Raw genomic sequence first — 25509 nt, 5'->3', positions numbered from 1 at the left:
CCAGGCTGCTTTCCAACCAGGCTGCTCTATAATGTATTCTTCCTGTCATAAGACTAATTTTAGTACCGTTGTCGTGCCGACTAAACATTAAATTATGCAGGCGGTGTTTGAGGTGGTGGATTACGCTCTTCGCACAGTTAATGCCAACCCCGGCTCTTTGGAAAAACATGCCTCTACCAAGAAAAACTCTAAAAAAGGTACCTATACATTTATTTAGCTCCACATTTCAGATGCACTAGACAGAATTAACACTAGAGGCAGTAAAATGACAGCGATTTTTATTATTTTCCAAAGAAATTATGTTCAATAAATGAAGAATCTTTTCAACAGTTCTATGTTATCACCTCAAAACACTTTGAATTGTAAATTAAGAAGGTGTATACAACATTCTTGCTCATTTATTTACACAATAACATTGCTTTAGTTTTTGAAATCAACACTGGTTGCGTGAACTGTTGCAAACTAGTAGCCTGGCATGCATAATGCAGTGATTTGAGTTGTTTTGTTTGCTATATATCCATGTAAATGGGGTTTGATTTGATAAGTTGTCATCTGTATGTGAGAATTTTCTTTTAAAAACCTAAAAGAAACCTTTCTGCTTTTATTTTATTATAATATAGTGTACTGCATCACATACTGTCACATCTATCTCTGTATGCAAAACAGGCTTATTGGAATTTCATGTGTCAGCCTATATTTTTGTGAAACCGCAAAAACATACATATGCTTGACTGCAGTTTGTTGGTAACATGAAGGATACAGGGCAGTATGACACCAAGAATCTTTGTTCCTTTTCACCTTAATGATATTTCAAGAGTTCCCACTTAGATATGCTTAGCAGTAATAGCAGGTTTGGCATGCTGTCCCGGGAGAGAACCCTGAGCTCGGTGATACTTGAGCCCAAGGCTCCTGCCCGGTCAATAAGCATATAAGGGGATCTGAGATCAGGTAGTCTCGAGAGCTCCCCTTAGAAAAGGGAGAAAAAAGAGGAGATGGGGTGGAAGGAGGGATTCTTCCAAAACGAAGATAGAGCAGTAGGAAAAAATGATAAATTTACTGTAAGCTTGGATCACTCTTATTGGATTATTACTGACTACAAATGAGCGGCTAGTCATGCTCAATCACATCACGTGCTCCTCTTAAAATTAGTTTATGCAATTTCACTTACAGGCTGATATTTAAAAAATAAACGTTTATTTTAACGCAGTTCTTTGCAAAACACCAAATAAATGTCACAAAACTATTTAATAAAGATTTGAAATGAGACACATTTGCTTCACCTATCTCCATACAACTTTTCCAGGATGGTCAGTTGGCTCAATAGCTCACTTTATACAGTGTTGTACTTGTGTTGCAAACCACACGGACTTGAGTCAATCCACACAGACTTGAGACTTGATGCCAATTCAAGGTACAATTACATGGTCACATTGCACTTTTCTCTTATGCTTGCTTTTGAAAAAGCTTTTATTTGGGTTTAGGGAAAGGTTTATGTGAGTGGTTTGCTAAGTGATCTGACAAGCCCTGGCGTCTCATGGACATGTGCATATACAAGTAAATATATCTGAAATATAAAACAAAAAGTACACTAAGTAGCATATTTCAAGTTTACAAAAATGCAGACAGGACCATCTAGCGCAGTGTTTCTTAACCATGTACCTGGAGGACCACCAGCTCAGCACATTTTCGTGGTCTCCTTAACCAAACACACATCTTTGAAAGATGCAAAATAATGTACCCTGGAGCAACGCATTTTAAGTTTTGCAGAAATGTAAACTGAGGTACTTATTTCCATTAAGCCTGGCATGTCCATGTGTATGGCTTTTTCAGCATAGTAAACTTTCTCTGTAGCTCATCTAATACAGCATTATATTTGTGATGTGGACTGTTTGAATACACTTTAAAAAAATTCTGTGTTCCACACAATTGCTTCATGTTGCTTCATGTTAAAATGATTAAGTTAACTTAATTGTTTTTTTTTTAAGTGGATTGAACATAGATCAATTAAGTTGTCCCCCAAAAAACACAAGAATTGTGTTGATTCAGCTCATTTTAAACGAGTTGTCGGTACAAACAGAAAAACTACTTTTCAGGTGTACGAATCCTGTTCTACAAAAAGGGTTCAAAGCTGGATTAAAATTAGGAAAATGTATTTTCTTTTTAATTTACCGGATTTATTTACCTACTTTTCAATTACACTTTATCTTTTATCTTTTTTTAACACTTTATCTTTTTTTACCACAATCAGTTAGGTTTAGAGTGTGGTGGAGGTGGAGTAATAGCATGTTGCCATTGTTTATTAGTTTCTGGGAAAAAAAATAAAATGCTTTTTAAAGCCACTTACTGACATTTCAATATAATTTTTTTTTTTTTGTGAAAACATCCCTACAGACAGACACGGTTTTATGATCCTGGGTTGAAACAAACTGCATCTGCAACCAAAAAAACACAAGGCAGTGCAACATTTATGCAAAATGTTGCACTGCCTTGTGTTTTTTTGGTTGCAGATCTGCACACGGTGAGTATCTATCTCTATTTTTTTTTTTTTTGTTCTGTAGCCAACCTAGTACAGTGCAACACTCATATACAGCAGAAGAGCTAAAAGAAATCAGAGCTTCTTCCACCTTTAATATTATATTTAGATTAGGGTTGCATTTTGAACTACAGTAAAACATTAGCCATATTCTCACTCTGAACTACCACAATAAATGCATGAACTGATGCAATAAAATGTTCCCAGTCATGTTTATTTGTTTCTGAGGAAATTTCTCACATTTTTAGCACCATTAGAATCAACAACAAAATTCCTAAAGCTAAAGCTAACAACTTAGCTGCTTTTAGAACTGCATATGTGAAATAAAAAATGCACATCAATAAAATAGTAACAGCTTTACAGTTATAGAATAGTTACTTTTCTATAACTAATTTTGCCATTTTTCTTTTTTCATATATATGTGATATTATCCTGGCACTGTTTGTATTTTAATATGAACTATTAAAGTAATGGTTACATGAGCATAGGTTGGAAAAAAGCAAAAATGCACAAGCCAGGGTAACATTACGCCTCACAGTGTATGCCGAGCCGAGACACTCCGCAAAAAGCGAACCCTGAAATGTGAGAGCGAGTTAATGGTTACAAAAGTGAAAACATTTTCAAATGAAACCGTGCTGTGAATTAAAGACACAATTACATTAAGGGTGTGCAGAGGGAGAATTACGACGGTGAAACTCTGTCGCAGACGGCGGTGTTAATGCATGCCTCCGTGTGGGTCTCTGTGGGTGTATTTGCTCTGCTGAGAGAAAATGAGACTCATCTTTAATGATATTAAGGTAAGCAATGGAAAATCAATTCGAAATTGCTCAGCCCGAGAAGCGCGCTTGGCTGTGAGATATGAGCAGCGAGAGAGTCGGGTTTTCAAATGAAAAGGGTATTGCTAAATAAAGGGAGACTGAGTCAGGTCAGGACTTTAAGCATCTATAATCCTTTAAATCTGAATGATTATCTTTCAAACGGGCCTGTGGGGAACAGAACAGAACTGACAGAACAGAAACTGAGCTTCCTGTGCCAAAAGGAGAGGGGAAAGACACATAGAACAGACTTAGCAAAGCACACCTGCTCCAGATACCTGTCCAATACAATTCCCCTGCTGACTGCTGCGATGGAGAACTGTATATTTAAACTATAATATGACAATGCTGAATAAATTGCCTGCAATGCCTTGTAGAGGCTCCTGTGGATAATACCAAATGAAAACACTGCGATCTGCGTTATACAGGCTGTAAATATTAAAGGTGCAGTAGGTTATTGTCTTCAGAAACATTTTTTGTTGTGCTGGTTAAAAGTATCTTCACATTCCAATAGCAGTCTTAGGAGAGAACCACAGACTTCGCTCTCCCCAGACACTTCCTCCAGCTCCTCTGGTGAGATCCTGAGGAGTTCCCAGGACATAGTCCCTCCAGCGTATCCTGGGTCTTCAATGAGGCCTCCTCTCGGTGGGACATACCTGGAACACTTCCCTAGGTAGGCATCCAGGAGGCATCCGAAACAGATGCCCGAGCCACCTCAGCTGACTACTCTCGATGGGGAGGAGCAGTGGCTCTACCCCGAGCTCCTTCCGGGTGACAGAGCTCCTCACCCTGTTTGTATGGGTGCGCCATGCCACCCTGCGAAGGAAACTAATTTTGGTCGTTTGTATCCGAGATCTTGTCCTTTCAGTCATGACTCAAAGCTCATGACCATAGGTGAGAGTAGGAACGTAGATTGACCGGTAAATTGAGAGCTTTCCCTTTCGGCTAAGCTCCTTTTTTACCACAACGGACCGATACATTGACTGCATTACTACTGCCGCTGCATAAATCCGCCTGTCAATTCTTCCCTCACTCGTGAACAAAACCCCAATATACCTGAACTCCTCCACCTGGGGTAAAGACTTTCCTCCAACCTAGAGATGGCAAATTCCGATAGTAATGATTAAAGTAAATGATCTAAATGTATTTATATGTATTTTTATAATCTGGGTAAGGCATAAGACTAACAAATGTTCTTCCAATTTAAAATCGTCGGGCTGACAAATAACTCAATTACGTCAGGTAACTCAAACTGTCTGTCAACCAGTTTAAATTTGTATTTCTGTGCAGACTGACGCAGATAGATGCGTCACTCGCGTGTTCACGTGAAGCACGGATCTACAGCTGACAGAGTGAGTATGCGTATCTTTTCTTATTGAATAAAAAATGTATCCGACTTTGTTATGCACATTTGTTTTTTATGTGCATTTTCAAAATTTATGGGCATCTTGGCGTTTCCATCAACCTTTTTTTATGCACATATCCAAAATTCGCATAAAACTAGGTGGATGGAAACGTAGCTGTTTTCTTGGTAACAACAGTGTAATGTAAAAAGATGACAGGACATTTCTGTTTTTAGCACGTTTTTCCTGACCTGATTTTTATTTTGTTGAATAACAAACCATAAATAAATTATGCTCTTCTGCCTAACCAGCTTTACTGAGGTGAAGTTTGATTTATATTTGCACATTTGTTCATTTTTTAACTGTGAAAACCTGTGACACGCTCCCACTCTAATGCTACTTTGAATATTGGGTGTGAAATAACGTGTAGGTATGACTTAATGACATTGGCTGATTATATGATTTTACTATTTAGAATTTGCAAACAGCAAAAAAGTACTCAAGAGTAGTGAGTACTGACTATTATGCTATAAAAAGCTGATGCATTTACGTGTAATTTACATGTGTGTAAACGTAGCATTCTGCAGTGCATTTAGTTATTGCCTAGCAGGCACATAACATCATAAGATGTTAATATTAGGCTAGATTTAGGTTGTGACGTCAGGTGACCAAAATTTTATGTCTAGCCAGCGTCTAAGGACAATCTTATTTTGATGTCCACTAACGACATCAAATGACGTTAATAATTGGTTAATTTTAGGTTGGGTTAGAAATTGACCAAAATCCAACGTCATATTGACGTCAAATACTGCCATTTATTCGTGAGCTATGGCAACCAAAATCCAATGTCTGATAGATGTCATTGTGGTAAAGTCCACATAACATCAAGCTGTAACATCATTAGATGTTAATATTTTGATGATTTTAGGTTGGATGTTAGACATTGTCGTCGGCCTGATGTTGAGTTCTGACGTCAACCTGATTTTCATTTCCAAATTAAATGCAACATCCCCACGACGTTGGGGTACAACGTCAATCTAACATCATGTTGACGTCTTGTGGCTGCTGGGTGTTTAAGGCTATTTCAATCATCATACAGTAAACATCCGACATCTTCTCATCACTGACATGCATCTAAACAGTCTCTGAGTCATTGTGTGTGATGATTTTGGACATCTTCTTGGACTTTTAATGCTTCCAAACAGTTTGCTGCTATTATAAATCGCCCATGTCTTGGGGTAGTTCATTTACCTTGGGATGCAATTTACCTTCTTTGTGTGATTTGAATGGACAGGTATCAAAGGACTGCTTTTTCTTATCTCCATAGACAAGAAAAAATAGTGACTGAAGGTTGAAGGAAAGTAGTGGAGTAAATATACTCATACACATTAAAAATGTACCCAAGGAAAAGTAAAAGTACAGATTTTTGAAACTACTTAGTAAATTACAATAACAAAAACTACTAAATTACAGTAGTTTGAGTATTTGTAATTTAAGTATTTGTATTTGTAATGATCTAGTGTTCGAAATGTTAAAAAAAATGAAATGGTTCTCTTTTGGGATGGGGGTTCACTCAGATCACCCCAAGTGGTGAAAATAACTAAACAGATTAATCGTTTTTAATAGGTCTCATATAACAAGATATTGTGGATTACTTTATCAAACTTTTTTACTGCATGTAGAGATGTGTCGAACCTGCAATTGCGCCAACATTCAAGTTTATTCAATTCATCTACAGCAAATGTCTTTGGACTTGTGGGGGAAACCAGAGCACGCGGAGGAAACCCACGCGAACACAGGGAGAACATGCAAACTCCACACAAAAATGCCAACTGACCCAGCCGAGGCTCGAACCAGCGAGTTTCTTGCTGTGAGGCAATTGTGCTACCCACTGATCGCGCCAACAATTACTGCTTAACTGCATTTTTTAATCAAATACATCATCAAAAGATAAATATAATCCATCATATAATGAGATTTTCACAACAAATCTGCCACTGGTAATACATGTTATTCTAAAACAAGAAGTGACAAATGAGAGTAAAATATAAATGATATAAAAAAGACAATACAGATTTAATTACTTTAGCAAGAACTGCTGATTTAAATTATATGAACAATCAGACTCTGTTTTTTTTATCTGAAGAGATGTGAGCAAAATTAAATCAAAGAATGAAGCGCCCTAATAAAGCGACCGACTAATAATGATGGACGTGTTTTGTGTCTCTTATCTTCTATGCAAGCAAACTGTGTGATCTGTAGCTTGCGTTACAGTAAGACACCAAACACTGGTAATATAAATGCTAATGTCTTAAATATCACATATCCAGACTCACAGCAGAACGTCTGAACTCTAAAGCAGCTTTCATTGGCCAGGACCATCATCTCCCAGACCTGTAAAGCAGCCAATCACAGTTCATTTTGTTTAGTGTCCTGTTTGGGGGCATGGAAATGGAGCATTGACGTCCCTACAGTAACACCAAAGACATTGATGTAAAAGGTTTGGAAATATCATGGAGATCAAAAGAAGAGAACAACTTACAATTTCAACTATAAGATTACTAATTAGCCATGTTATTTGGAGTTATCCTAACAGAAATAAACATATTGCATGAGTCACATATAATCTGAAGCAATGTACAGTATAACAAACAATAAATAAAATACGCTGAGAACAGGTTTTCCAAATAAAGGCCAAAGGGACACTTTCAGATCTAACATGAGAATTTAGTCATTCCAAATCTGGGATTTCTAGAATATGTCACTAATGTCACAAACTTATTCATGTCCCCCTAAACGGATGGACTTCTATGAAAGACAAATGCAAAAGAAAGACAGGATGAAGTTTAATTTCAAGTTCAACTGCCATGTTCAACAGGAACTTAAGACTAAGTTAAGCTGAACTATGTAGCTACCGAGTTATATGCTGCGTCCCAATTTGCATACTATCTGTCCTAAATAGTATTCAAAAATAGAATTAGTATGTCCCAAATCGTAGTATGTTGAAACGAGTATGTCAAAAGATCCCATGGTTTACTATTTCCTGTAAAATGTTAAGTGTAGAACCCTCCATACTCTAACTGCTGATATTGGCCACAAGTTCATTGTGCGTTGGACGTGAATTCGATTAGAACTACAAACAAGGGTGAAAAGTGTAAATAAACTACAAACATGATGGACGTGCAAGACCAACCATCAAGTAGAAAGGTTTTGATAACGTTGTTTGATTGACTTATAAAGTTGTTTGAATGAAAGATGAATTATATTTTATCTGCAGTAACAATACTGAATTTATATAAAGATGTGTTTGGGCATTAACGTCTGAACACATGATTATCCAAAGACCTAAGGAGATTTCTCTGCATGAAAGACTCGTGAATGGGAGATTAACCTGCTGCTGCTTCTCCAGTAATGACAGAAATGTGGATAATGTGTGGGTGATTGACAGGGCTCAGAAACACAACGATCTGTTAATGAGGAAGCAGTATGTCAAAAATCTTGTATCCTCCTCTGTTGCACTATTTAAAGTTTAAAAACTTTTAGGGTGTAGTATAAGTATGTGAATTGGGATGCAGCAATAATGTTTAAGAAATTTTTGATTGAATTAAGTTTTCCTCCTTGGTAATTTTGTAAAACACTGTTGTACCATCATCAGTACAGCCACAAATACAAAATTCCTTCAGATTTTCAATCTCTAATTTTGATCTCCATGATATTTTAATGAGCCTATATGCAATAAACTACACATACTTTTGACCCAGCATTTTGCTGATCATAAGCAATAATTGTCATAATTGTAAACACATATGTCAGATTATGGACCTCTCTAAATATGCAAGAACAATCCCTCCAAACGTGTCTCAAGTCAAATGGATTAAAATAACTGAATTGTTTTTACAATTTTAAGTTGATTAAACCAAAAACTATTAAGTTGTCCCTAAAAGAACTCAAGAACTGTGTTGTTTCAGCTCATTTTAAATAAGTAGTTTGCTTTGAACAAGCAGCAAAAATATTTTTGAGCGAGGTGAAATACAGATAAATAGCCTGTAAGAAATATTTATGGCTGGTCCATTTTTTCAATTTATTGCTATTGGCAAGAAGATATGTACACACAGCCTCAGATACAGATTCTGTCTCATCCAATTCCACCCGCGGGGATGCAGCCAAGAAGCTGGAACCTTCCAGCGTTCGTCCACAGATGCTCGAGGTTTGCATCTAAACGACAAGAAGCTTGAGTTTGACTGCTCGGACAAAGTGCTGCCACCAAGAAAACTATTTCACTGGAGGCACCGTTGACTTTAAATAAACCGTATAAATCATGATTTCAGGCCGCGGACAGAGACAGAGTGTGTGTGTAGAGACAAAGGAAAGTAGAAAACAGTAAAGCATGACTAACGATTATGAATGTGTGGCATATGGAGAGAGCTGGAGTTGATGCCAGTGTTGTGTGTGGCCTTACAGGCAGCACATAGACCCTGGCATATGTGATAGTAAACCCATTGTTTCTGATGCATCCATTAGAGTAGAAAGACGAAAATCTCCCACAAACCAACCAAATGTGACATCCTGTCATGGCTGCCAAAGACCTTGAGGCCATGGATTAACTACGAAGCCCAGATACACATTGATAGTGCTTCCAAAACCCTGTTGTATTCCTCTCTGATGTGGCTTTAATACACACATTTGGCTTCTTTAGAGAGTTTTGGGGGGGAAACTAAATAAATCGTATTGTGCATGTAAACACACGGACATCTTGTATTGTTGAACTTGCGCCAAGCTCAGTGCCAGCTTTGAACTGCTGAAATGTCTGAGCATCCATCAGGAACTGAGCTCTTTTGCATCCTGTGCTGCTTCTAAACTGAAATTTGCTTCTCGTGATTACATGCATCGCTGGGAACGTCTTATTTGATTTGTTCATGCAATATTAAAAACATTATGTTTGACAAGCAGTCAGGCTTACGCAACATCAACACTCCAGTGATGTCAACGTTCAGTTTTTTTGTTGTTGTTTTTTTCTGAGAAATTATGATGGTAATGCAGTTGATTTTAAAACTCATCTTGGCTTACTAACTTTTCAAACATATAACATCAGGAATTATAGTAAGATAAGTATACAGCTTTTTAAATATAGTTAAAATAAAATTGCCCTAAAAAACCAAATGATGTGCTTAACTGTTCTTAACAAAATATCATGTATATATAAAAATGGATGGGTGGATGGAAGGATGGATAGGTGGATGAATGGATGGATGGATGGATGGATGGATGGATAGATGGATGGGTAGGTGTATGGATGGATGGATGGATGGGTTGGGTGGACGGACGGTTGGGTGGAAGGATGGATGGATGGATGGATGGACGGATGGACGGATGGACGGATGGACGGATGGATGGATGGATGGATGGATGGATGGATAGATGGATGGGTAGGTGTATGGACGGATGGATGGATGGGTTGGGTGGACGGACGGTTGGGTGGAAGGATGGATGGATGGACGGATGGACGGATGGATGGATGGATGGATGGATGGATGGATGGATAGATGGATGGATGGGTAGGTGTATGGATGGATGGATGGATGGATGGGTTGGGTGGACGGACGGTTGGATGGATGGATGGATGGATGGATGGATGGACGGACGGACGGTTGGATGGATGAATAGATAGATAGATAGATAGATAGATAGATAGATAGATAGATAGATAGATAGATAGATAGATAGATAGATAGATAGATAGATAGATAGATAGATAGATAGATAGATAGATAGATAGATAGAAAGATATCTGTTTCAGAATCAGAAACAGACATCTGTGATATTTCAACTATATCCCTTAATAAGCGTATCCCTTATTTTTACTTCCCAATGCTGACATGTATGAAAATGTGTAACTGAACCGTAAAAGACAGTTTAGTTTTAAGCCTTTTGGTTTTCAAGGAAACATACAGTATGTATGTACTCATGTATCCAAGCCAGTCGAATCTAATCTAACCCGCTCCTTAAGATCTCAAAATTCAGGACTTCTGGTAGTACCCAAAATAACAAGTCTACTAAAGGAGGTAGAGCCTTCTCATTTAAGGCTCCTAAACTCTAGAATAGCCTTCCTGATAATGTCCAAGGCTCAGACACATTTTCTTAGTTCAAATCTAGATTTAAGACCTATGTTTTCAGTAAAGCATACACACAATGCATCACATAACGGTATGATGCATGCGTGTGCTCCATGCACGTAAGTGGATTTGACAAACCACCTGTAGGACACACTCCTCCTGTCTTAATGCTCCAGGAATATTTTTAGAAACACTTATTTGATTTATATGTTTGTTTATACAACTCATAGTTTCATTTATAGCACTTCCTTATCACATTAACATGTAATATATCTTGTTCAAACATATTATGAACAACAGCTACGCTAATTATTTTCTTTGTTTATTATTTGCACCTATGAAATGTGCAGCACCATTAATGAGATCCAAGCTGTGAAGAGATGATGCCAACCATCAAGAACTTCTAGGACAACACATATGAAGAGATGGTGCCAACCACTGAGGACATTGAGGACAATACATACATTAATACACAAATCCACTTAATTAAACATCTGCACAGACATCACCTATATAATACAAAATTGCAGGTTAACTACGTCTGTTTATAATAACTTGTATTTGATTGTAACTTTAACTTAATTTGATTGTAATGCAATAATGTTCACCTTTCGTAAAGCCATAACTATAAAACAATAATTACTGTAAAAAGCACTATACAAATAAGCTTGAATTGAATGTAATACTATGCCATTATTAATATACGTGTCTTCATAGGCCATTTACGTGAGCCAAAGCACACTAGTTATATTATATTCATACTATCTATCTTGTTAAACCATTTTTAAAAAACTGTCAATGTCAATATCAATTTTATTTATAGAGCACTATTTAACACAACTAGAGGTTGACCAATGTACACATCACAACAGAGAAAAAATATATATATATATATTTATCAAAGAGGTAAGTTTTCAACCTAGATTTAAAAACAGACAGGGACAAAACAGATCTAATAGAGAGGGGCAGAGCATTCCCCAATCTAGGACTAGCTACTGCGAAGGCACGGTCACCTCTGCATTTCAGCCTCGACTTAGAGATGTATAACAGTCTCTGGTTAGAAGACTGAAGAGAAGACCAGACCAGTCTGGTGCTGATTTAACATATCTGACAGATAAGAAGGTGCCAGGCCATTTAGAGATTTAAAAAACCAAGAGAAGCATTTTAAAAGTGACTCAATAGTGCACAGGCAGCCAGGTGTAATGTGGTCATGTTTCTTGGTACCTGTTAAAAGCCTTGCAATGGCATTTTGAACTAATTATAACCAGGATAAGATTTCTGCTTCAAAAAATAATAACTCACACTCAAAAATACAGTGCTTACACTGTGCTTGACCTTGAAAAAATCCAAGTTTCTTCCAACCAAAAGAGAGAAAAAAATGTCCACTTCCACTCCCCGCCCCCTTTTCTTTATCCTCTAATTCCTGGTCCCAATGCATTCATGTATTCCTTCTCTGCCTTCCAAGCAGGCTCTCGTCTTCATCCCTGCTGTACTTTTCACGCCAGAATCAGACTTGGAGAGCCCCTACAGCCTCCAAACGAGAGTCAGTGGAGGCTTTGCCCGTCTTTGCTTGCCCATGGTCCTCATCCCCCATTTTCCCTTCTGTTCCTGTTCCAGCATTTGGAGATAGAGCAGTGTATGTGTTTGTGGCCCGATCTGGCTTCTGGCTTGTTGTTGAGAGTCAGTGGAGAGTTCTGGGAGAGATTTGAAGAACGTCTTGCAACAGTAACAATGTCTCAGTGTATGGATCCGCATGTCCAGCAATGCCACATCCAAAGTGTCCTCGCTCTCCAAAGAGCAGTAGATCTGATCCCTCTTCTAGTGCTGGCAGCTGTGTGTGTGTGTGTGTGTGTGTGTGTGTGTGTGTGTGTGTGTGTGTGTGTGTGTGTGTGTGTGTGTGTGTGGATACTGTCAGACCGTTGGCTTTGAGTTCTATCTCAAGCAGTTGGAGATCTGTGCCATCTCTGTGAGCCTTCTGATCCAGCAGACTCGCTGTGTGGATCTGAGTCTGAGTATATAGGGCTACTTCAAAGATTAACAAGCACAGATGACCGCATGGATGTCAATAGTTTCTGGAGGGTTTTTTAAAATCAGATTTAGGTGTTTTATAACATTCGCACAGATTAAAGTAAAACCATTTTGGCAAGTGTGAAATTTATGGTAACATTAATAAAAAATGACTGTACTAACTTTACAGTTCATATTATTTCTTAATTCTGCTGAAGCAAAATCATTGGACTGTAAAACCCAAAAAGTTAAGGTAACTCAAACCATTTGAGGAAATCGATTGCCACAAACCATTTAAGTTCAAAAACTAATCCTAATGAGTACTGTGAACTTAATCCATTTGAGTAAATAAAGCTATTTGAGCACAGTAAAACCCAATAAATGAAGAGAACTCAAACCAACTGAGTACTGTAAAACTCAATAAGTTAATAAGTTAACTCAAACTGTTTGAGGAAACCGATTGTTACAAACCATTTGAGTTAAAATACAAATCTATATGAGTACTGTGAACTTACTCCAATTAAGTTGACGTAATGAGGTATTTAATTAACTCATTGCCTTCAACACTGAGTTCAAAACTCTTTTCAAATGAGTAGAATTAACTTTCGGTAAATTTGGAGTTAACTACACTCATTTCATTTGATAAAGTTGACTATTGGGTTTTACAGTGTAGTACTGTGTTATCTAAAAATGTATAAAAACATGGCAGAAACCATGCCATTTTAATTCTGAATTCTACATATTTTAATTTAAGTTTGAAAGAAACATCAAACTTTAGATGATGAAACACAATTTAACTGGTAATTGTTTCTCAATGGGGATGTAAGGAATTTTCACCATTTACAGGGGTAGTTGGTGACCTTATAGCCATTTGAAACCGGAATGACTGCATGCGTGAAAATCTCAGACAAACACAGAAGTCGTCTGTGCATTTATTTGTGGTACAAATCCACAACTTTGAGTTTTTAATCTTTTTTTGGACACTGACCAGGGCCGGAGTGAGACTTCTTTTCAGCCCTGGAGTTTCAAGCCTTAGACCGGCCCACTTCAGTTCACATTTAACTACTATATATTAAAATAATGTAATTTCCAATTCAGCACTTCAGTGAAGATTTATTTGAACAGTTAACACAATGAAATGTTTTACAGTGTCAGAATCTCTTTTGTGTAAGAATCAATGCTCATAAATATCCAAACCTTGAAATGAAATATCAAATAAATACAAATATGTATTAAGCTATATGTATAAAATAAGGATTGAAATTAAATGTATTGAGTTTTCTAATAACACTATCATGTCGTTTTCAAGGAAACAGCTGCTTTATAAATACTTGTCATATATATGAGAACATTAAAGGGTATTTACTGTAAATAGCTAAATCTCCAACACTATTCTTTAAAACATCACAATGCCATTTCCTGCAATATCTGAATTTATGTTCTGTGCAAAATTCTTTCCAGATATCCAGTCCTTAAACACAAATAAAGAATAAAACAAGTATTGCACGGTTATCTGCCAGATACTTTAACCACGGTACTTTCTAATGATGGCTTTCATCTTTTTTTCCCTCCTTTTTAGCTTTCTGATCAAGTTAATCAGATTTATTAATGTAGTGAATCATCTGATTTCATTAATTGTCTCAGGGCATTTTTCCTTGAGCAGATGTAATATTCATTAATATTAATATTAATTATTTGAATTGTTATATTCACTCAGTGACAATGTAACTACACTGTAAAAAAATCTGTAATTTTACAGTTTATTTTCGGCAGCTGGGGTGCCGGAATAAAACTGTAAAATAACGGCCATTAAATTACAGAAATTTACAGTAAAACAACAGAGGTTGAATTACAGAAGTTTGCCAGAAAATTAATTTGAAGGAAATTTTTTATAATTTAATGTCCATTATTTAATGGTAAATTTCTGTAATTTAACGGCCCTTATTTAAAAAAAAAATTTTCCGGCACCCCATCTGCCAGAAATAAATCGTAAAATTACAGATTTTTTTACAGTGTAGCTTAATGTTAACATACCGGCTGTTTCGTCACATCATGTGTTTGTGTACTCTCGCTGCTGTTAGTTTTAACGAAAAATGTACTCAGCTTGTGAAATTCTGGCCTTTTCAGTGCCACCTTTGCGCTTTTCATTATCAATTTTTAATCTCTGATGTTTCTCTAAAGTTAACAAATGGTTTTGCTGATGAGCAAGCTGCCACTGTTAGGGGAGTCGAATGATAATTATTTCATCTTTAACATGCGATAAAATAATGAATAAAAAGAGTGAGGCTATGGTAAAATAAATAAATAAATAAATAAATAAATAAATAAATAAATAAATAAATAAATAAAAGTTCGACTGCTGAGAGTGCAGGCAGCAAGGGACACTGGCCCTCAAGGCCAAAAAATGGACCGGCCGATCCGTCCTGACACTGTCACACCGTATAGTTGCACTTCATGTCAATTTGCATCAGAAAAGAGGCATCTTATGTATTTAGAATGTACACAATACCAAATTGGCAGGCATTTTGTGCCCTTGTACTGTTTTTAATGACTAGTTGTCAAAAGCTCCTTTTTAAGTCTTGTTGTGGTCTAATGTAATTAGCTGTTGTCTTGACAATTGCAACTAGCGTTAATGCTGACACCCAATGTAAATCTAGCATGAGTTTGATCAGGGTTAGAGCTAAACTGTGGGGGAAAGCGAATCTCATGGGCCATATTATCACTGACTGAGCATACGAAAGATCACATGAGACCATAACTCCGGGTTCATAGGAGTATAAACTTGGATATCCACCGCATAATTATCTTCATCTGAAAGCACATATTTAATCACAGTGAAACTATGAAGATTTTCCTTTTACAGACATCCCCCTGAGAAACAATTACCGGCTTTAGTTAGATTTACAGAATAATACAAGTTACAGAATTAAACAGAGAATTATGTTTTACCATTGACTGCAAAGCGCAGAACATGCAGCAGCACCACTTTTGTGTGCGGTGCTCACAATTTAATCAAAGCTTCTGAATTTTAATACTTTCATTAATCCATTTCAAGACTTTTTATGGACTTAAAACATGATTGACCTGAATTTAAGAGCAAACATGGCTGCTGTTTGTGCAATGTGACATTGGAAAAGTGTTTAAAACACTTTTAGAGAGTCTGAGTGCACCCAGTAGCTTTCTGACTGGCGCTGTAACTGCTAATCCTGAATCAAAGCCTTTTGTTAACATGTCTGTGAGGAGTCTAAACAGTTACTGTTTATAATCCTGGATTGCAGCTACAGTGCATTTTTCTGCTGTTACCTCGCTCATGTACAGCACAATGGGCCCTGAGGATTCGTAAAGGCATGCATTTTGTTCTTTTTTCCTTCCATGTCTTTCAAACTCGCTCTTCTCTGTTTTCTTCATCATCTTTGTCCTTCCCGGATCTCAATGCATCTTGTCTTTGCCTGTCTTTCTCTGCTGGCGGTAGATGATATAGCGCAGTAGGCTAGCTGTGATCTTAATGCAGAATACTGGACGGCGATCCCTCTTGCAGTCGCCGAACAGCAGGCGAGGACCATCTCACTCTCCATCTCTCGCTGTGTCCCTCTTTCACTCCCTCTGCAGTTGCCTTCCAAGTGTCTTCTCATATCTGTCTCCTTTTTACCCATCAGCCCACTAGATATTCACCAGAGAGTGACCTTTTAAAGAGACAGTTCACCCCAAAAATTTCTGATTATTGACTCACTCTGATTTGTTTTTTAAGTGGAACACAACGGCAGACAATACCTGTTTACACTCATCGTTGTATAAGGTAAACTTCTGAAAAGGTAAAAATGCCTGCATAGATAGAACATTATGAACTTTTTCAACCCTAAACATGCAATGCACTGGAGTGTTCAGCTAAAATTGACACCAGAGACAGTAAACCAACAAAATCCTTTTGCTTTTTTTATGCTAATTTATATTACGGGACAGATTAGCAAATTAATGAAGACTTACTTTCACATGATACCTTGGACAATATCACCTTAAAACATTTGCATTCATTAATGCATTCATTAGCACTTCTAAAAGCTCCAGTGAAAGTAATGTGAGAAAATAACCCTAACAAAATCTGATTGTGTCTCCAAAACGCATGTTCATTATGTTAATGTCTGGTGTAAAACAGGGTCTGAGAAAACTGAGCAAGACATTTCACTTTGAAACTATCACAAAACATGCTGGAAACAATGTGGTACAATTTTGGCAGGGTGGCAACCTCGGTTGGAGTATTTTATGCTTTGTTTACAAACAAATCAATTTGCTGTTTGAACATTCTTCAAAATATCATCTTCTATGTTCCTAAAAATGCACAGTAAGTTGATGCTAGTGAACTATCCCTGTAAACCGCTTTGTTCTTTATTGCATTTACTTCCTCTTAAATCTCTGCAATGTCACCCTTTCCCCCTTAATTTTCTCTCACATTTTTTTCTCCACCTATCTCTCCATTCGGCTCACTCAATCTCTCCTTTGGCAGATCTCTATCTTTATCACGCTCCTAATAAATCTCTCCTTCTGTCTCGTTTCTTTTTTTCCCCTCAGTCTGTCTATCTTTCTTTGTCAGTGGTAGTAGGATTTAGCTATGTGATCTGTATTGATCAGTGAAGCATTGGGGTTATGCTGCTCTGGCAGACTGGTGCTCTGCTCTGCCCTGCTCTCTTGCTCACTTCCAGCCCATTTCCACTGACATGACAACATACTGAACGTTGGTCTTTCCTGTGGCGGCTGAAACAAAATACTTTATTCAGTTTGTATATCTACATTCAATTCATTTGCTTCTACTCGCCCTTCTCATAATGGGATTTAACATGGTATTTCCAGCAGGAGAGGTGGGTGGCTAACAAAGATGCTAAGTCCACAGACTCTAATATAGTGCATATCTTAGGACCAGGAGAGTGAGGTTTACTTGCACAGCTCTTACTAAATGGCCTCTTTTACATCCACACTCCTAAGGCTCACTCCCGGGTCTGGGTCATGGCACCAATATAACCACTTCGGTTCTGCTCACTCCATTCAAAGGTGAATTTGAACCCCCTTCTGATGGGAGGACACGGCAGCCTAAAACTAATGTAAATCACCAGTATGTATCTTAAGCCCAGGTGAGTGAAGCTTATCTAAACAGCCTATACTAGCTGTCCACCTTTCACGTACACATCACCCTATTCCCATTCGGGTCATGGCAACAATGTAGACGAGGGGCTAAAAAAGACGCTAAAGACCACAGCCTCTAATATATGTCCCTAATGCACCTCTTAAAACCAGGAAAGTGAGATCTACTTCCAAAGCAAGGCATCTTTTACACCCGGCCCCTAAGCCTCAGCATAATCCAGGTCACGGCACCAGTATAAACCTTTTGGTATGGCAGGTGAGTGGCTTAAGGGCACACAGCCTAAAACTAATATCAGTCACCAGTATGAGTAAAAAAAAGTGAAGTTTACTTGAACAGACTTTACTACCTGTCCTCTGTAGTTCTTGCTCATAACCCTATTCCCATCCGGGTCATGGCACCAGTTATAACTCTTTCAGTTCCACTTGCCCAATATAACTACTTTGGTTTTGCTCTCTCAGTTTAAAGGTGGATTTGAACCCCCCTTTGATATGGAAGGCAGGTGGCATAAGGACACTGCAGCCTAGGACTAATGTCAACCACCAGTATGTATGATAAGCCCAGGTAATTGAAGCCTATCTGAACAGCCTATACTAGCTGTCCACTGTTACACTTACACATAACCCTATTCCCATTCGGGTCATGGCACCAACGTAGATGAGGGGTTAAAAAGGACGCTAAAGACCACAGCCTCTAATATATGTCACTAATGCACCTCTTTAAACCAGTAAAGCGAGATCTACTTGCACAGCTTTTACTAGCTGGCCTCTTTTACACGCACACCCCTAAGCCCAAGTCTAATTCGGGTCACGGCACCAGTGTAAACCCTTCAGTTCTACTCAATTTGTTCAAAAGGAATTTGAACCCATTTTTGGTATGGCAGGTTAGTGGCTTAAGGACACTACAGCCTAAAACTGATTTCAGTCACCACTATGATTAAAGGAAAGTGAAGTTTACTTGAACAGACTTTACTACCCATCCTTTGTTGTACTTACTCATAACCCTATTCCCATCCGGGTCATGGCACCAATATAACTCTTTCCGTTCCACTTGCCCAATATAACTACTTTGGTTTTGCTCTCTAAACCTGCTAAACCATTCAGTCCTACTCACTTTGTTCAAAAGAGAATTTGAACCCACTTTCAGTATGGCAGGTGCACCTTAAGGCCTAAAACTACAGCCTAAAACTAATATCAGTCACCAGTATGCATCTTGAGTCCAGCAAAGTACAACTATATGTCCTCTGTTGTACTTACTCATAACCTTATTCTCATCCGGGTCATGGCACCAATATAACTCTTAAGTTCTGCTTGCTCTGCTCAGAGTTGGATCCCAACCAGCATTTCTAGCATCATAGTGGATGGCTAACAAAGAAGATAAAGACCTGTAGTGTCCATCATTAGTCCACCTTGAGTCCATTGTTGTGAAGTTTACTTAAACAGCTCTTACTAGTTGGCCTCTGTTACATTCCCCTCCTAATCCTAACTCGCAACTGGGTCATAGTATCAGTGTAAGCCCTTTGGTTTGACTCGCCCTGCTCTATTTCTGCCAGAAGCTCAGGCAAGCTCCCTCAAACTAGCTTGTGTCCATTACATATGCACACATGGTTTTAGCTACTCACTAAAATAAGGATAATTATGTTTTATTAGTGTAACAGTTCACCCATAAAATTAAACCATTCGGTCTAATTTGTGAAAATGATCAGTTACATTAGGACTGACTTAAAGGAATGATATGATTCTTGAGCTCAACCCACGTCAAAAGAAAGACCATTTTAACACAATATTAACATAAGCAAACAACACCTAACCCCACCCCTATATCTACCCCTCACAGTGACGTCGCTCCATTGAGTGCATTGTGTCTGACATTGCATCGCTGAGTGATGCAATCTCAGCTTGCATCATAAAGGCTGCAACCAAATACTATTGAATCAACTGGGGTGTTTCCCACAGAAGTTTTGAAATAATCACATTATATTAAATGTGTAACTGCTGTAACCAGACAAACAAACAGTACTTCAGTTGTGATAAATATACATTACTTTAAAAATAAATGACATTAAGAAATCGCTTTGTGGGGTTTCTAAACCAAACTGACTGGTTCATTAAAAAGAATGATTCGTTCATTGTTCTGGCTCCCTCAGATAACTCACAGGTAACCATTGTGCTAACAGCTCAATGAAGAGGAAGTTATCGGTGATCACGAATAAAGACATTTGAAATCTGTTACTCACAAAAAAAAGCTTTTCATGGTGGGGTGAATTCCATTTGCTATCAATTGCAACCATGATGATTATTATCACATGAGAAACAGACACCTCATGAGTGCTGCAGCCCTCTGAGTCCTATCAAATGCATTTTCATGAAGTGCCAGCTTAAAAGCCACCACAGTCCTCATAATTATTAAACAAACCAGCGCATTTTATCAAGCACAGGTGCACAAATGTGTGATAATGTGTCGAATGCACACTCTCAGTGAACTCATCACAACTGAATTATGAATCGTTGACCGCACAGTGAACCATCTGCGATATGTCCACAAGGTCATACACCTGAGCTCCAAATGGAGAGTTGACATTCTTCAGTTCTCACCCTTAATTATTTTTACCTATTTACCTATTTTTAAAATTTTTTTTATCTACAGTTATGCACTGAATAGTGAAAAAGATCAAGTCAATAATATTTTCTATCAAAATAAGTAATAAAGGTGGCAGAGAGAAAACTTAAAAAGTTCATAATTTTGATTTTAATAAAAGACTAAACAAGTTTCATTGTAAAATATTACTTTCGAGTGAGTTTTTGACATTTGACTAATGTAAAGAAATTTAAAACTACTGATGTTTAAAACAATAGTCAATGAAACAATGAAAAAATCTATTTTATAATAGATTATTATTTGTTTTACTTATTATAAAATAAAAATTTATAACAAAATTCACATTTTTGTAATATTCTCTATGCATGCCTAGGCACAAAATGACCCAAACACAATATACACACCCCGGCCACTTTATTAGGTACGCTTTACTAGTACCGAGTTGTACCCCCTTTTGCCTTCAAAACTGCATTAATCTTTCGTGGTATGGATTCAACAAGAGACTGGAAATATTGCTCAGAGATTTTGGTGCATATTGACAAGATAGCATCACACAGTTGCAGCAGATTTGTCAGCTGCACATTCATGATGTGGATCTCCCGTTGCACTACATCCCAAAGGTCCTCTATTGGATTGGAGTCTGGTGACTGTGGAGGCCATTTGAGCACAGTGGATTCATTGTTATTTTCAAGAAACCAGTCTGAGATGATTCGAGCTTTATGACATGGCATGTTTTCCTGCTGAAAGTAGCCATCAGAAGATGGGTACACTGTGATCATAAAGGGATGGACATGGTAAGCATTGACACTATGCTCAATTGGTACCAATTAGCCCAAAGTGTCCTCCACACCATTACACAATTACCAGCAGCCTGAACTGTTGATAAAAGGCAATCTTCTATTGTGCAATTTTGGTGAGCTTGTGTGACTTGCAATCTGAGTTTCCTGTTCTTAGCTGACAGGAGTGGCACCCGGTGTGGTCTTCTGCTGCTGTAGCCCATCCGCCTCAAGGTTCGACATGTTTTGCGATGTCCTTCTGCATACCTCGGCTGTAACGAGTGGTTAATTGAGTTACTGTATCCTTTTTATCAGCTAAACCAGTCTGGCCACAGAACTGCCGCTCACTGGATATTTTCTCTTTTTTGGATCATTCTCTATAAACCCTAGAGATGGTTGTGCATAAAATCCCATAGATCAGCAGTTTCTGAAATCCTCAGACCTGCCCGTCTGGCACCAACAGCCATGCCACTTTCAAAGTCGCTTAAATCACCTTTCTCCCCCATTCTGATGCTCAGTTTGAACTGCTGCAGATCGTCTTGACCACGTCTACCATGCATTGAGTTGCTGCCATGTGATTGGTTAATTCGAACTTTGTGTTAACAAACAGTTGGACAGGTGTACCTCATAAAGTGGCCGATGAGTGTATGCAGCAATTTTTCGCTGTTATGTTACTTGTTTAAAAACAAACAATATATATAAAAAATATTTAGAGATGGGTTGCAGCTAGAAGGGCATCCGCTGCGTAAAAACGTGCTGGATAAGTTGGTGGTTCATTTCGCTGTGGCAACCCCGGATTAATAAAGAGTTTAAGGTGAAAAGAAAATGAATAAATGAATGAATGAACTTTTCTTGCTTTAGGGGACTGTATACTTGAGATATAAGTAAGAAAAATGAGACAGAGCCATGTCTGAAGATGAGGGGTAATGGGAATGGGTGTGAAAACTATAATTAAACAAGAATTATAACTATTATATATAGAATTATAACTATAACTATAAACGAGAATTTGACTGTCTGGCATTAAGTCAATAAAACAAATTCATTCAATATTCAAAAAGAAATAAATAAATAAAGTTATTAATTTTATGCAATCACAAAATATCTAAAAAAAAACATTGTAAATTTGATGCGTTACTGTAGTATTACTGTCTGATTTTACAAAAGGGTTTAATGGCAAATAAAACAATGCCTGGTAAATTTTCCTCATGACTTCAACCTCATGCCTTCCTAAAATTCCTTCTTTTCTTTTCCAGAGAAGTCATTAATGCAGGCCTGAAGCAACATGGATGCAAGTAATTTGTTATTTTTGTAGAACAACATTTAAATGCAATTGTAGTACAAGGTTGTCATTATAAAAAAAGTCAGTGCTGAATTAGTATCAAACAGAGCTATGTATGATGTTGGTAGGTGATTACACTATCATGGATCGGCATGGTTCTGTTCATCTGCCAGAAAATCTCAGTGGTGTCCAGCACTACTAGCCAGTTCTGCTGTGCCTGTGTGTTTGGCCACAGGAAGGAAATAGAGCTGGCTAATTCAGAAACAGACCTGCGAGCTGGCCCTTCTTCCTCACGCTGTTCATCAAACATGAGGCACTAAAGCCCGAGCTTTCCTTTTACGTCTCTATTAACGCCAGTGACTGGAATCAGAGCCAAACAACAAACATACGCAAACAAACCCTGGGTAGACAGTTTTATAGTGTAAAACATTAGGGTGAGTTTATTTATGTGCAGATGACCGTCTGCGGGACACATTGTGACCGCGTCAACCTCGTCCTGTCCCGGCGTGCGGTTTTACAGTCTTTAGAAGTCTTCACAAAACGCCACCATTTCAAAAAAGTACTGACAGATTTACCAACCATCCATCCGTGAGCGATTCCATTCAGCCCAGCAGGACAAATAATCCCAACAGCCACGCAGGCAGTCCAAGGACACCGTGGCTCCGTCTCTCCGGTTTTGATTTATCGGCTTTGCCGCCGGAGAGATGCGATCGGAGCGTATCTGTGCTGGACCGAGGGAGCTCGGTCTTAATCAACAGAGCCTCACAGATGTACAGAGATGATTAGGCAGTCCAACAACCTGCTGAGACTCAACGGTCAATGCCAGGCACGGATAGGAGATCTCTGTAAGTGCGCTAAGAGGAAGCTGAGATAGCAAGCTGAGCGCATGCAACAGCACATTTGAGGTGGATGTTTATTTTAGCAGATGATCCCAGATCAGCCTTGGGGGGTAACATCAGCATGTGTGAGCTGATGTTACTTATGTTTGTAAGTAGTAAGTTCCTTCTGCTCGATGGTGGGATGGTGTGAACTAGTGGTAAAAGATAACCACACAGCTGTTGGTTGGAGGCCCTCAAGGGCCGATCTATAAGTGCTGTTGTGCCTGGGGCAAAGCACTTAACCTCATGTAGCTCCAGATAGACTGCCCATATTATAAGTGCACCATAAGACAGCGTGTGAGCAGAAATGTAACAAAATGGGGTTTATGAAAAATTGATTGATAAAAAGTGATTTCTAGGTTACTGCACAAATCATAGAAGTTAGATTTTGCAGAATCTCATCCTCTAGAACAATGTTTATCAACCATGTTCCTGGAGGACAACCAACACTGCATGTTTTGGATGTCTCTTTTGTCTGTCACACCCAGCACAGGTCTTTCAGTCTCTACTAATGTGCTGATGATCTGAATCAGGAGTGTTTGGTCAAGGAGACTTGAGTTCTTGTGAAGACCGGTCTTGCCAGGTCCCCTCAAAAGAACGACTCGGGAGACCGCGAGAACAGAGAACGCGTCCTCTGAGAAATGAGACGCTGCGTTCTTCATGATGCTCACATGACCTTCATGCGTTTTTAATGGAAAAATATTTACACATTACAGCATTCATACAACGATTTATTGTTTTTCCCCTTTTCACAATATATGCTATAATTAAAGACTTTACAAATATATGTTGCACAATATAAATAAAACAGATTTTAAAACGAATTTCAGCAAATAAACCCCCCTTATGTGTTTATTCCTTTATAAAGATTTTCATGGTAATGTTTACTTTCATCGTTTCATTTAGGGAAACTTCTGAGATAAATAAGTTATATCTCTGAACTTTAATAATAAACCTATATAAAATGCTGCGCTTCCCACCTCCAGTCGCAATGACTTCTGGGACTTCTAGAGCGAGTTCAGTGCTCAAGTCTGCATCCTCGATATCACAAACACATCCGGGAATTTTCACGCATCCTCTGTTCTTGTGGTCTTGAGTGTTGGAACTGAACTTTGGCAGTTGATGACGTTACATAAGAACACGAGGACGCAAGATCGCTGAAGAATGCATATTAAGAAACAGCCATGGAAAATGTGCCGTTGCTGGTCCTCCAGTAATGTGGTTAAGAAACATCCCTCTAGAAGTCTTTTTTGTGACTCTGGACTGCAAAACCAGACTTAGGATGCACTGATATATTTCTGGTAATACCCAAAAATACATTGGGGTTTTTCTTTCATGCCAAAAATAATTAGAAAATAAAATCTTCATAAATGTCCTACTGTAAATACATTAAAACTTTTTTAGAAGTAGCATGCACTACTAAGCACGTCATTTAGACAATTGTAAAGTAGATTTTTTTTATTAAGAATTTTATGAACCCTCAGATTTCATATGTTAATATATGAACAATATTCTAACAATCCCTACATCTGATGTATGCTTTCAGATGTAATTTTTCTTATTTATTTCCACAGAACAGAAGCCAAAATAATAAATGTCTTTGTATAAAAAATAAATGAAAAAAAAAACAACCTCTAATGTCAGTAATAATAGCACATTTTCCACCATACTGGGATGCAATTCTCAAAAGCAATGTTAGCCAACTATAGTCACATATTTCAGAATTTCATGAATCCATATTTCTATTGAAAACATGCAAGCAGTCAGACATGCACTCTCAGGAATGTCCACTCCTAACACCGCCCCCTAATCCTACCCCTCACAGTGACATCACTTGCTCTATTGAGTGCATGTGTCTGAGAGTGCATGTGCGAATCTGCAGCCAGACACTAATGGAAGCTTGAAAACTTTTAGTTGAGCGTACACTTCTATCAGTATTGGATTATGGAGATATACTTTATATACATTCACCTCTGAATGTTTAAAAAAAAGGATATTGTTTATAACAATAATTGCCTTACAATTTGTCACTG

The 25509-nt window shown here is 38.0% G+C and overlaps 1 protein-coding gene across 2 annotated transcripts in view; it reads right to left on the bottom strand.

Annotated features, from left to right (window-relative positions):
• The window catches only part of unc5da (unc-5 netrin receptor Da), a 357817-nt gene that overhangs the window by 95843 nt on the left and 236465 nt on the right, over positions 1-25509 (bottom strand). The window lies entirely within an intron of this gene.

This window comes from Danio aesculapii, chromosome 21 (genome assembly GCF_903798145.1).
Source record: "Danio aesculapii chromosome 21, fDanAes4.1, whole genome shotgun sequence".
NCBI lineage: Eukaryota > Metazoa > Chordata > Actinopteri > Cypriniformes > Danionidae > Danio > Danio aesculapii.
Note: the sequence above shows the minus strand (reverse complement) of the source record. Positions and strands in the feature narration are given on the sequence as shown.